Source organism: Macrobrachium nipponense, chromosome 1 (genome assembly GCF_015104395.2).
Source record: "Macrobrachium nipponense isolate FS-2020 chromosome 1, ASM1510439v2, whole genome shotgun sequence".
Lineage (NCBI taxonomy): Eukaryota > Metazoa > Arthropoda > Malacostraca > Decapoda > Palaemonidae > Macrobrachium > Macrobrachium nipponense.
In genome coordinates this window covers 148705036-148720186 of record NC_087200.1, presented here as the reverse complement: position 1 = coordinate 148720186, position 15151 = coordinate 148705036, and the positions used below count along the sequence as shown (strand labels likewise).

The following is a 15151-nucleotide window of genomic DNA, read 5'->3' as shown; positions in this document are numbered from 1 at the left end:
GCAGCGACGAACATCCGTGAAGAGGCCGTAGATCCGTCCGGGCATGCGACGTGAAACCCTTCTCTGTCGTATCATATCCATGATCCATTATTCAGCCTGTAAGCGAACTTATACTCATCAAAATGGTAAAGTTGTTTCAGACATCGCTCACATGTATGAGAGAGAGAGCTGTTTAGCACTAGACCTAACTCGCATGAATCCCCTGATATATTGTGGAATTCATAGGAGTCAGCTGTACAAACTTTATTACCCATGGCATCGGAACAGTGAGTGAACCTATCCAGGTCTCTGATAACTGTAAACGTTTCCTTATTAGGGGAAATCAATACGTATCCCGTCAGATTAGATATTACTGGTAATGAGCTATTCGTCATGAAAGTAGGAAACGGTGCAATTTTGTAAGATTGACAGGCATCAGAAGAATTAAAAGGAATGTTAATCATGATCCTGTAATTCTCAACACTTACTGATATTAAGCTATAATAAAATTCAATCTTATGTGCATCTAATAAAGGAATATAACCAAGTTTCTCTCGTCCGTTCTCTAAAGTTAATGTTAAATCTTTGATAGGCAATAGATGTGGTGAAAGAATGTTAAATCTTTGATAGGCAATAGATGTGGTGAAAGAACACGCTTCGTAGCTAGCGTAATAGCTTCCACATAGTCTTTTGATTTTTCAATAAAATGTGAAATTTTTGTATGGATATGGTGTACCTTAGAACTGTATGCTAATGTTGCCAGCAGTGTTGTACATAAATCATCTGATTGATATAACTGGAATGTTCGTTTACCAATGTCATAAGTTGATTGATTGATGATAATTGTTTGTGGAGTTCGGAAAAAACTAATTCATTTTCATGTTGCAAAAATAAATGGGTTACGTCTTTCAATGCCACTGTGTCTCACAGTCCACATAAGAAGATCACGAGCCAAGCATTCTGCTTCAGCAGTTTTGTTTTGCAAGTCATATGACAACATCTCTGCGACACTTAAAGTCTGAGCTAGCGAAATTTCTGGATTAAAAGGAAAATGACGACTGTGTAATTGATTCAATGATTCGGCAAACCACGACAAGTCGCTTTTTAGGTTAATAACATCATCTTCTGGCAAGAAAATTGCTCGCAAATCAACTTCTAGAACTATATTGCTTGCTGTAATGAAAAGTTCCTCTGTTCTTTCAATGATAGAGCCATGTGTAAAATGAATATTTTTAGTTTTAGCACTTCCCACACGACAAGAATATCTGAACAAACAGTACCAATCCGAACAATATAAGCTTCATGTTGGAAACCTGCAATTAGTGAAATATATGTAATTACTCGTGTTTGAATTAACTACTCTTATACAAAACAGAAAAAATATTTTCATACAAATATTATATACACATTCATACTTTTAACATGCAAGTTTCATATATACTTTTTTATTAGGTAAGTTTCATATACTATAGGCACACAAATTTTTTTTTTTTTCTTCTTTCCTTCTACCCCTTTCCCTTAGCTGCGAACATGAGCCAATGGTATTGTTCTCACGTTAGTAGGTTTGGATATGTTTTGAACTTTTAGTCTGTTGGCCATTAATATTTCTAAAATGCTAAATGGGCCTTCAAACTTAGGTGTTAGTTTGTAGTTCAAACCTTTGCGTACATATACTTGTATATAGATCTGATTGCCTACTGCATATGATTTAGTTGGCTTAGCGATTTTATCATGATTTCTTTTTATTATGAATTGTGATTCTTCTAAATTCTTACGAATTATATTTTTATCGGCTTACACTTGCTTCCATAACATCCCGTAGGGGATTTGATAAATTGGTTGTAGGCGTAAATACATGGAAAGGTGTCCTAGCGGGGGTACCGTACAATGCCTCGTGCGGCGTCATTTTTATAGATACATGATATGAATGGTTAAGAGTACTTAGAACCGCAGGGATGGCAATATCCCAGTTGGGATCCATTCCCCCAAGTGTAACTCGTAGGACATTTAACACCTTCCTATTTACCCTTTCAACTAATCCATTCGACTCTGGGTGATAAATCATGGTATGGATTTTCTTAATGCATAGGAATTCACACGAGTTAAGGAAATGATTATTGAATTCTCCACCCGAGTCAGAGATTATCATGTGTGGAATTCCATGTTTACAGATGTAGCACTCGTGAAAATTTCCTAGCGCATTTAATTGCGGTTTTAGTTTTTAGTGCTAATATATATATATATATATATATATATATATATATATATATATATATATATATATATATACATATATAAATTTTTTCCAGGATTTCAGGGGGGGCAAGTGCCCCTTTTGCCCTATGTGGGGGCACCCATGGCTGAAGCCTAGTCAGTAGCTATTAACAGGGAAACATGAGGAAGCCAAAGATGCCATTGATCCACTTTAATAACAATAATAATAATATAATTATTATTTAAGAAGTCAATCAAGATACTCTACTTGATTACTCTACAAACTAGAGGCCACCATACATACAATACGAAACAAATGTCAGCCGATGTCATGTTTACTTACTGTTTAAAACAAATATACACAGTAATTAAACAAGTTTACAGTTATAAAACAAACATATCTAGGGTCGTTTCAGGGTCTTGTTTTGGTCGTTTCGTCAAATAGTGAGACCCTTTGAAATTATATGATTAATATAATTTCAAAGTCATCTTAAACATTAGTACCCTAAAAGATATGTATGTAGCACATACTGTGGCAAAAAAACTAATAATAATAATTGGATGGACTAAGTGGCCTGCATGCTTAACCCTGGATAGATGCGACGGGTTGCTCATGACCCCGATGAGTGTTTCAAAAAACATGTTTTTTTTTCCCATAAATCATCGTTTATCTCGAATCTGGGTGTGATCAACCTGCAAGAGGCCAGCAGTTCGTACACTACAATCATGTCAGAACCTGCGTTCACCTTGCCCTTGTCCTTCCCCCTTTTCTGAGGAATTGCTTGGGTTGAACGTGTGGGGGATCGAGAGGCAAAGTTATTAAGTAGGGATTTCCTGTCTAACACTGTTGATACTGGGAGAGTTTTGTATTGTTGGAAACTATGGGTGGATGGTGTGCGTACAACATGCATGCCATTGGTTTTGGCTGAGATGCCTTATATTGCCATTTGGTCCAATTTCCTTTGAATGCCATCTACACACTGTAGAAAGAGAGAGAGAGAGAGAATAACATTTCTGAGCTTTATCTTATGACATGTTCTTACAGAAATCTTCCTAACTGCAATAATGGCTATACACCCTCTTATATTGTTGATTAACCCTTTCATGTCCAACTGACGTAATAGTACGTAAAAATACTCTATCCCCTATCTATCCAACTGACGTAGCGGTACGTAAAATTTACCGACATTTTTCGTACGTGTGGTAGGGGCATTTTTATTTTATTTTCGGACAAGTAGCGATTTCCATAAGCTAGATCATACCTTGGACCATGTATCTCGGGTATCAATACGCCAGCAAAGTAGTTTCTGTACTGCGCATGCTCAAATCCCTGGCGTAGTAAAATTTTCACAATGAAATCAGCTGATCGCACCTACACTTCCCTTTCTGTGACCCACTTGCGAGCTGTTGTTGACACAAGGGTTTGTTTACAAGGTTAAGTCACACAAGAACAATAGTTTTCCAACATGCATTCGCGTAGTTTTTATGGTAAAAGTAACGGAAAATGCGTTAGTGCATCCCATAAGAGACAATTAGAGTTTCGGCAGGGCTCTGAATCTCCAGAAGATGCCAAGATAAGGAGGCTTCTAATGGACTATGACTTTTCTTGGAAGGCTCGTAGGATTAACCTAGCCATGGAACTACTTCGTCTGGAGTAGGAGGAAGAAATTCGCCTGTTATGTATAGCTTTTGAGCTACGAACGATAATGTTGACAACGGTAACATTTTTTTTTCGTTTCGATCAACTTATAATGTCAAAATGAAACTGTTGCTGTTACCAAAGCCATTTTTCTTAACTCTCCCTTTATTCTTCAACGTTTCCTCTACATTTTCGTATATTTACAAAGGAATTTCTATAAAAAATAACCGAGATAGGGCTCTTCAAAAAAAAATTTTTTTCCAGCGATAATTCTCACCATGCGCCGGGCAGAGTGCTCTGTTTCTTACCCTCTTTTCTATCATATTTTTCACCGGATGGACTTGTTCGTTTTCCATTGTTTTATATATCGATGTTTAGAAGATTTTGTTGGCTTTCTCTTAAAAAATAATTCATTCGCCTAACTGTTATAGCATTTGACCTACGAACGATAATGTTAACGGTAACATTTTTTTTTCGTTTCGATCAACTTATAACTTCAAAATGAAACTGTTGCCATTACCAAAGCCATTTTTCTTGACCTTCCCTTTATTCTTCAACGTTTCCTCTACATTTTCGTATATTTGCAAAGGAATTTCAATGAAAAATAACAGAGATAGGGCTCTTCAAAAAAATAAAAATTTTCTAGCAAATGCGCCGGGCAGAGCGCTCTGTTTCTTACCCTCTTTTCTATCAAATTTTTCATTGGCTGGACTTATTCGTTTTCCATTGATTTATATGTCGATAATTAGGAGATTTTATTGGCTTTCTCTTAAAAAATAATTCATTCGCCTGACTTTCATAGTTTTTGGGTTACGAACGAAAATATAAAAAAAGTAAAGATTTTTTTGTTAAATAACTCACATTTTTTCGTATTTAGAGGGCTGGGACTCTTATCGTAACTATTCCACCATAAAATACTAACATTTAGAAAAAAAGGACACCAGAATGAACGTTGTTGGCATAAAATTTATATTTTTGCTGAATTTTCGAAATAATTATTTTTTCGCACTGTCGAGCGCTCCCAGACACCTCGGATATCTGGGGACACAGTGGTCAAAACTAAGTGGATATGAAAGAGTTAAAAAAAAAAAAAAAAGAGGAATAGTTTCACCATAGCAAATTCAATTTATAGTTTTGTTAGTGCAAGTCAGATAGTTCAGGTGGTAGATTTGGCAGTCAAAGCTGGGGTGGATTGTAGCCATTTTGTTTACATACCCGAAAGGCGAGTTGGCATATCTCTATTATATACTTGTTCTATATAGAATTTGTGGTATATTGGTATATTGTAATGCATAAATATCTTATTTTATAATAGTTACAATGATTTTTATAAGAAATTTTCATGGTGAACATAGGAGGTAAAAAAATGACCTTTAGATTTTGCCCCTGGTATAACAGTAAATTACATCTTAGTGCAGATTTTTTCTACATAATTCCGTTCTTGGATAAGAGTTTATTATATAAAATTAGTCTCTTCCTATTTCATGTAGGTACCAAAAAAAATTGAGAAATTTTGACTTATTTATTTATTTTTTTTTTTTCCAAAACAAATTACCCTTTTTTCCTCTTCAGATTTTGACCTCTATGGGTCCAACACCTTTTCTGGCAGTCACATATGGTGAATAGTAATTTTAGGAAGGTTCCCTCAATTTTTGTGTGTATATAGCTTATTTTGTAAACATTTTCGTAAATTATTTTTTGTATATACCTATTTTTTCAATATATTTGTAATAAATATTTAATTTGTAAATGGGTATGATTTATCTTCTCAGCAGTGTTCAACAATGGTGAAATTGATTTTATAAATTAAAATGTACAGCATAGCTACAGTTATTGAATTTTCACAATTTTATGGGCGCTCGGGTAAGAGCTCGACCTCAATCACCTTTAACGGGTTACCAATATAGTGAAACCTAACCAGGGTTTGTTGTTACTTGGTCAAAAACCGCTAAAAGTCTTAATTACGTAACAACACTGTGCCCCTTTGCGATTTCTAAATTACAGGGAGATATCTCTCAACTTAATTCATTGCTAACCAAGAAATAACACACTTAGTGTCATTAATGGATAGTGCCACAATTTTAAGTACGTGCACTTACTGAGCAGTCGCTATAGACATGAACATGGATCTTAAATTGTTATGAGATACGACGATAGCTACGTGCCTCTCTCTCTCTCTCTCTCTCTCTCTCTCTCTCTCTCTCTCTCTCTCTCTCTCTCTCTCTCTCTCTCTCTCAAGATCTTGCGAGTATACATGGGTTGATTTTCAGACCTTGGAGGACGCTATGTGTTACCTTTTTTCTGTTAAGTTATATGCGTAACTTTAATTTACGAACACAATACAAGTTTATCACATCAAGTCCTATTCACTATTCATAAAAACTGAAACAGGAAAAATGAAATTATTTTAAAATAGAGGGGTACTGAAACTTTTGTTGAATTTATGGCTAAAATTAATATGATAATTAAAGGTTACACCAATCAAAGATTAATAACACAAGAGACTGACAAATGAAAATAATTACTCAACAGGAATTATAACTCAAGGGCACTCAAATGAACCAAATTACAACAAATTAAGTTCAAGGAATCAGTGCAATCACATTTTCTAAGCGCGCGCGCACACACACACACACACACGTGTCATTATGCACAACTCTTGATGACAGGTCACCTCAAAAGATGAGCCGAGAAGCCTTACATTCAGTCCTGCATCAGGGTTTGTTTTGGAGATAAAGAGACACGTTATACAGTTACTACGAATACAGGCCTGACTTAGAGTTGTCATAAACCTAAAAAAACTTTATCAAGTTCATTGTAAAAAATAAATGACAAATATAGTAGTGTGGAATTTCAATATATTTTTTAAATGTAGTGAATTATTGGGTGGTGTTTGACAATGCCATTTTGGTGATGTCAAGCCCATACACAACGCATATATGCATACAGTCCCATAGAGGAGCCAACAACAACTGGTAATTGTTCGGCCCTCTGATCGCTCCTTTGCGTCCCCCTCTATGGGCGTGTATGTGCATACACTGTATGGGCATGAATCCGCCCAAAATTGTATTGTCAAACACCATTAATTAATTCACTATACTTAACAAATATGTTGAAATTCCACAATGTTATATATGAAGTTTATTTTTGACAATGAACTCGATAATTATCGATCATAAAGTTTTTTTTAGGTTCATGAAAACTTTGTAAGCCAGGTCTGCATTAGTGGTAATTGTGTAATCGTCTCTTTATCCCCAATAAAGCCTTAATGCGGGACTGAATGTACAGCTTCTTGGCTCAAATGTTGAGGTGACTGCTGTCATCTATTGTTGTTTAGTGAGGTGTGTGTGGATTCTTTGGACTTAATTTGCTGTGCTTTGGTTCATTTGATTGCCATTGTGTTATAATTCCTTTCCCCTCCCGATCTCTTGACCTCTCCTGATGGCTTCGCTAGCGAGAGGTGTTGTAAACAAGATCTATAGCACCTTCAGCTATATGTGGGATATGTGTAATACATTCACCAAGAGCAAATATATATATATATATATATATATATATATATATATATATATATATATATATATATATATACATATATATATATAAATAAATGTTATCATAACTAAAACAGTACTTATATACTTCGTTACTTGAACATCTGCTGACATGTACGTACATATGTCAAATGACTTCTCTGTGCAATACCATCTTTAGGTGCTAACCGCACCACAGATTCTAGAATCATTGTTAAAATCAGATAAGATAATGTAATGTAAAAGTGTCACTTGAATAGATGTGGGTCTTTCACACTTATTTTGCATGCAATAAAGGCGCATATATTTGCTAATATATTTGGTCTTCACATGAATACAAATAACAGTAATAGTTTTTGTCTGTAAAATGTCAAGAATAGTGTTGGTAACTGCTTTATAGTCCTTGGGTTTTTTGCCAGACAACTGCTTTATAGTCCTTGGTTTTTTACCAGACATTATTACAAAACAAAGGGAATCTTGTTTCATACAAGTATCACTTTTGATAAAACAATGAATAGACAGTAATTGGTAAAACGGATGCTTTTCAACTTTAAAAGTTCCATCTATGTACCACGTTTTGCACTTGACCAGAGACTCAATTTGTTTTGCCATACAAAATATACAATGTTTCTTGGAGCCAACTACTGTTCTTCTGAAAAACTCCTCTGGTATCGCCTCCTCAAGGTAGTCCAGGTCAGTTTAGAAAAATAGATACATTGTTATGAATTACACAAATATATATTAAGTGTAAAGGTGTCTGTATTTGCATGACCACAACCCTATACAAACACTATCATATATTTTCACTCATTCTTTTTCGGAATTTATTGTTGTTGGGGTTTACGTTTGCTCACATCAAATGACATGTCACTGGGGTCCTTGGGACGACATGAGGCCCGTGCTCGGTTGACAATTCTTATTAAAGTGTTTTGGTTGGGTCTGGCAGCTTCAGGCTGGCTAGGATCACTGAGTTCATTGTTTATGGAGCTTACAAGATTATTTGCAGACTCAAGCACAGTGTTTTTACACTGAATTTAATATTTATAGGGGTAAGGATACCAGGCCTGGCTGGGTGTGTTTGAGATAGTGTCACTGTTGAATAAAAATTGTCACCTTTCTGCTTAACAACAGCTGAACACGGGTTTATTTTTCGCTGTACACTACACCTCCATTCAATTGTCCCATTATTTTGTTGACGTTTAAACGTTAAAGAATATCCATCACTGGAAACCAGCTTCTTCCTGCCCCACTCTGTACCTGACTTGATACTAAATGTAGCAATTTGGGTTGGTTGGTTTTCTCCATTACTTAAATGATCATGAGAGAGAGATCTAGAGAAATATATTTACAGGATTGTAATTATGACTTGAAGGTCCAAATATATATTGTGTCAGATTAAATAGTAAGCCATTTATTTCAGTATGATAACAATGTACAGTGGTACCTCGACATACGAAAGGCTCAACTTACGAAAAACTCAAGATACGAAAGCAAATACGAAAAATTTTACGGCTCTACATACGAAAATTGCTCAAGTTACGAAAAGTTGTTGCTGTAAAGTCCTGAGATTCGCCCGGACCACCGAGAACAATTTTAAAACTCCCGCGCCGCCAACTGAGTAAAATCGCCATCATCCTCCCGTTCTCCCATTGGTTCCTGATGCTAGTCACCCCATAAGATCCTGCTCTCCTATTGGTCAGCATCTACCCCTTGTGCTTTAAGTATTCTATTGGTAAAAGGATGCTGTAAATTGAAACACTTATTCATGCAATACATTTAATAAAAAAAACATTAGGTAAAGATAGAATAAAGAATAGAAATGAATGGTTATGATACTGTTTGGTAGTTTCAGTAGTTGAAGAGAGAGAATGAAAATTTATGGCTTACTGTGTACTAGGAAAAGTGATTGCTTGGCGATCGTTCGATACTCGTAAGTGCTGGATGTAAACAGAATTTGGAAGCTTTTTTTATTTTTTTATTTTTTTTTATTATAGTTAATGGTTACTTAATAATTATTTGAAATAAGTACATGCAATACATTTAATAAAAAAATTGTGATTAGATATAAAATATAGAATAAATCAGACTGCTATCATCGAAGCCAACAAATACGTATTTTTTTAGAATTCTTCTTCTGTTTTAATATTACGTTACGTATATGTTTCATTATAGCTGTCAGTAACTCGGTATCTCCATTAGGTAAAGATATAATAAAGAATAGAAATGAATGGTTATTATACTGTTTGGTAGTTTCATTAGTTGAAGAGAGATACTAATGAAAATTTATGGCTTACTGTGTCCTAGAAAAAGTGATTGCTTGGCATTCATTCGGTACTCGTAAGAGCTGAATGTAAACAAACGATTGGAAGGTTTTTTTTTGTTTGTTTGTGTATTATAGTTAATGATTAATTAATAATTATTTGAAATGAGTACATACTGATTATTTATACATTTTATTGGCATGTTCTAAGCTTTCAGCTTCTTAGGTTTAGATGTCAGAATCATAGACTAGGCTACAGTAGCAACCGCTAACATAGGCTAGGCTTATTGCTAAGGGACATAAGCTAAAATCCTAATATATGCAGTAAAAATGGGGTTGAACATTACATGCAGTTGAATATTACTCAAGTATGTACAGTATTTTGCCTTTTTGGAGTCATATTTCTTCCGTCAGATTGGCGTCGTAACCCTAGAACATGTGTTGTAGGCTTGGAAATATAATTTACTGGGGTGTTTTTGTAGGGCTTGGAACGGATTAGGCATTTTACATGTAAAATGCGGTTCAAGATACGAAAAACTCATGATACAAAGGGCGCCTCGGAACGGATTAATTTCGTATCTCGAGGTACCACTATACTAGGATGCTTACAATTCTTCATCTGCAACAAGACCTATGTGGCCGTGACACAGCAAAATCAGACAGGTCTCTTGTGTCAGTGTGGAGTGCATGCGTTTCAGAGTGGGGTGCATACATATCTGTGTCCTCTGCAGGAGGAGGCCTGCTGGTACTGATAATTGTTTCAAGGTTTGTAATCCATAACTAATCCAATGTCTATAATGGAAATATATTGGGTAAGGTTTTGTAATTACAAATTTACAATTTTGTAACATGTACTAATTGGACACTGACGTACTCTCCATTATTGGGTTGGGCAGACTCAACGATGATTGCTGTAACTTGCATTGTTCACAAGTGAATTTGTGTGTTATAAGGCCCCTGTGTAACTTTTTAATGTCGCTGTATAATATCTACCAGTGTTTCCACATCCACAATGTTGCCAGCCACTGCACGAATCACAGTCAATGGCTTGTTGGTGGTCAGCCACAACCTGGTTACTCACCAAACATTTCACCCTCTGATCACTCATGCTGGCGTGGTGTGAGGCAAGAAACTAACAGCTTATGGGTCTTCCATGTCAAAAGTAACTTTGCTATGCATAAGATTATTTATATGGGTCCGAATCATCCAAAACAAAGGTCCGAAACAGCCGGGCAAATGGTCCGAATTAGCCTCAACAATTGTCCGAATCAGCCTCGTAAATGGTCCGAAGCAGCCAATACTAAGGTCGGAATGTGATCCGAATCAGCCTTGGTCTGAATGAGCCTGCATTCCTTGTCACAAGGTATAACGTGCCAGAAGCTGTATTTGATTGTACACTTGAGAAAATATGAACGGAAGATGGACCATATGTCTGAAATCATACATCGTAAAACTTGACTCCTATATTCATTTGTACATAAAAGTTCACCATCATTTTCATGTGAATTCTGCGTTATTCACTATAGAGATTTATTGGACACGCCCTTCTTGCCCTCACTAAATATCCTTAGTATTCAGCAGAGATTGTCTCCTGGTTTAGAGAACTTTTCGAAAATGGTATCGCTTCTCGGCCTTTTGGCTAAGATCAAAGTGTAGTATCTGTTCTTATCAGCTTAATATCTGATACGATCCCCATGTGGGATCTACGATATTAAACTGATTTTTGTGTCATGGCGAAGTGCTAGGGGCTTGCTCCACCTTTGCCGCGGATCGGCCCGGTATTGCAGTACCTCCGAGATCGGTCCACTCCCCCAGGGGAGAAAAATCACCTCATAAAAGAATTGCTAAAAGCACTCTGCTCTTGATTACTGTAACAATTATAATATCCGTAAAGTTAATGTTTGTTTTAGTTACGTTTTTCTTAGTAATTTGATGTTGAATGCGTTCTATGATTTCTTTGCATCACAACAGAAATTCCTCTTTACCCTTAACTTTAATGAAAAATGTGCGTACATTATTACGAATCAAATCTTTTTACCTTATTGCTCAACTAGCATTAGCAATAAGAGACATATATTATTCGTTCTTCATAAAATCCATAAATAATGAAAAATTTGGACGAAATCATTTACAACATTCAATTAATTTTTGAGCAGTGGAGAAGGGAATGATCATCACCACCCAAGGACTTCACATAGGAAATGCCTTTGCAGTCCTCAAGATATTTTACTAGCACGTATTGCAAAGTTAATTGGACAAATTAGTCGTCACAAAAGTCTACTGTTGTTCATTCATTAGGAAACCAGGAGTCAGTCAGATTTTGGCAGCATTTTAGCCTACATAATGTAGCTATAAACCTTTAAAAAATTTTAGGTCGCTTTACAGTTTTTGTTTATTTTTTCCTACTAACCAGACTACCACGATGCTTGGGATAATTGAAAGAGTTTATTCTAGAATGCACGGGTAAGATCTATTTGGGTTTGGGAAAGAATGAGAGTGTAAGTTTCGAGTATCTTTTTGGTGAAGTTTTTCATATTTTGATGCTAAATGCAAAAAGCCAAAGGAGCCCTTGTGCACAGACATCTACTTATGATTAATTTTTTATCACAACTACATCCTAAATCTCTCAAAAGTAAATGTACTGTAGTGGAACATGGATCTTGGGGTGCCTACTACCACCCTTAAGTTTTTATGAATAATTAATTTTATGTAAACTTACGTATGAATCCGAAATATATTTGTCATCATCACAGCCAGGTTACGGACTAAAATATGTTCATCATGCTGTCATAAGACTTGCCACCGAGGTGCCACCCAGGCTTTATTTCTTGACTCCCACTGACAGTACATTGTCTCTTGGTGCTGCTGTAGATTACCAAGGTCCCCAGTTCCCTTGCCTTTACAATTTATAAAGAATAAACTAATTTTTTTTTATATATCACATTACTTCTTGTGTTGGAAGTAAAACAGATTTTGAATTATTTTGATTTAACAAAGAACGTAGTGGTACACTTTTAACTTCGTGGAAATTGCCAAAACTGTCCCTTGGCAAATAGATGTAGCAGTGGTTCCCAAATTAATTGGATGATGACTTAATTAGCAGCATTTTAGATTTCATATTGGGCATAAGAACTATTCAGGAAATATACTGGCATAGTATAAGAAATTTTGTTTTAATCTAACTCTGATTTTATTAGATTTTGTCCTTTTGAATTTATACTAATTTGACTCGAGAGCTTTTGTGGAAGTGTAAACATATATGCATTTGTTGAAATATATTTAAAGGTGTCCCTCCAAATTTTAGGGACCTTGTGAATTAGAAGAATCAACAGATAACATATGAGTCTTCCATTGCTAAAGCTTGCTTGTGCACTGGGTTAAAAAAAATTATTCCTAAGAATGTTTGCACATTTTGCTAATAATGTCAAGCGTTAAGCGACATTCTATCATGATGCAAAGAAGTAATAGAAACACTCAGTAGTAAATTTTCAGATATTGTACGGGTTATAATAATGGGGAACACTGCATTTAGCTATTTTCTCTTCATATGTGGGGATTTTTCTCCCCTGGGGGAGTGGACCGATCCCGGAGGTACTGCAATACCGGGCCGATCCGCGGCAAAGGTGGAGCAAGCCCCTAGCACTTCGCCATGACACAATAATCAGTTTAATATCGTAGATCCCACATGGGGATCGTATCAGATATTAAGCTGATAAGAACAGATACTACACATTGATCTTAGCCATAAGGCCGAGAAGCGATACCATTTTCGTAAAGGTCTCTAAACCAGGGCGCGTCCAATACAACTCTGTAATGACTAATGCAGAGTTCACCAGAAAATGTTGAATTAACTTTTGTACACAATAGGACATGAACAAAGGAAAGATATATAATATTCAGACATAAGTTCCATCACATAATTTCCGTTTATGTTTTCTCAAGTGTATAGTTAAATATACTGTAGCTCAAAGAAAACTATGTACTTGCATTTTATATCTGATTGTTAGGGTGAAGAGAAAAAGTTTGGATTAAAATAATGACCATACTACTGTTCAAAATAGGTTAGAGTTACTGAATACAAGGGTTTCCTTTTTTTTAGCAAACAAAACTGATGATATGTGAGAGCCCGGGGTAAAAACTGAGAAAATTATTATTCACCAGTTTGAGTTGGATGTTCTTGCGATTTTCATAACTGATCTAGTATATATTACTTTTGTCTTTGTGCATTTATTGAGTAAAGAAATCCATTAATATTTAAAGTAATTTGTTTAAAAAATATCATCGGAAACTCAACTAAGCGGAAGATACAACTCGCACTCGGCGGCCCTGACAAGCTTCAGTTTCATTTCAAACTTATTCGCTATTTACCCTTTATCTTTCACCTCTATCTGCATTCACGGTAATAATGTACTGGGGCTCACAGGTTGATGACTGGTAAGGAGAGTTATCAATCTCATGTAAATGTACGTTTGTGCATTTCGGTGTCAGATAACCCCAAACTTGGCATAATAATGAATGTCGGGAAAACTCTTATACTCTGTTTTTTTCCATCTGTCCATCCGCCTGTGGTGTTTTTGTATGGTAACACTGCGTCCCGGGCTTTAAATAGTTACGTAATGTGGAAGTTTTAGGTAAATAAAAGGATATCTGGGTACATTTGAAACTGAAAAGTGTTTTAATAATTTACTGTATGCGAATTACACCGTTAATATTCAAAATAGGATATTGTTATTATTGTTGAATGTAACTATCTAAAGCCCGGGACGCAGTGTTACCATACGCAAACACCACAGGCGGATGGACAGATGAAAAAAAACCGAGTATAGTTATACTAACATTTGCATATATAAGCTAATTCAGCAGTGTAATTTTAAGATGATTATTATTATTAAATGGTGTCTGAATACCCAATTGTCTTAGGTAATTTAGATTTTACTAATTGAGATTTGACTGTCAGAAAATAATTGGTTAGTGGTTTTATGATGTAGAATACTTAATTACGTATTGTGACCATCATAATCTATACTTTGATCAAATGTATTCAGTCGGTGGAGTATTGTGTTGCGATGATGGTGGATGGAGCATACTTACCTGGCACAGGGGACACCATGATCACGAAGGTGGTTCCCCCAAGGTGAGGCTCACCATTGCACTCCGGTGGTGCTGACCCTTGCGATTGACCCAAATGTGGTCAACTCGGGTGCGCAATTTTTGGTAGCGAGGGACTGCGTTCGCGCTTTCCCTCTAATAAGATGCATTGATGATATATTTCATACAATGATAAACCTAAGGGCCGTATTTTTAAACTAACATCTTCGATGAAAAAGCTCTTCGCCGCTGAAATGGTATTATTTGCCGCGAAGCTGCTCTTCCTCCTGGAGACGAAGATGAATTCGGGGTGAAAATTATTGGAACGATGTAGTCTTTGAAAAATGTACAAAAAAAGAAAAATACAGGATTTTCTTGCAATTAACCATGTCCACAAATATAAAAGCAATGGTGCCAAACATGGAAGAAATACTACAA

At 35.8% G+C, this 15151-nt stretch overlaps 1 protein-coding gene and 3 non-coding genes across 4 annotated transcripts in view; 3 read left to right on the top strand and 1 right to left on the bottom strand.

The window, feature by feature from the left end:
• The window catches only part of LOC135219743 (uncharacterized), a 371373-nt gene that overhangs the window by 59268 nt on the left and 296954 nt on the right, over positions 1-15151 (top strand). The window lies entirely within an intron of this gene.
• LOC135220387 (U2 spliceosomal RNA) lies at positions 11245-11437 on the top strand. Its single transcript, XR_010315694.1, has one exon. It is a non-coding gene; the product is annotated as a U2 spliceosomal RNA (small nuclear RNA).
• LOC135220388 (U2 spliceosomal RNA) lies at positions 13195-13387 on the bottom strand. Its single transcript, XR_010315695.1, has one exon. It is a non-coding gene; the product is annotated as a U2 spliceosomal RNA (small nuclear RNA).
• Positions 14709-14871, top strand: LOC135220378 (U1 spliceosomal RNA). The gene has a single exon (XR_010315686.1). It is a non-coding gene; the product is annotated as a U1 spliceosomal RNA (small nuclear RNA).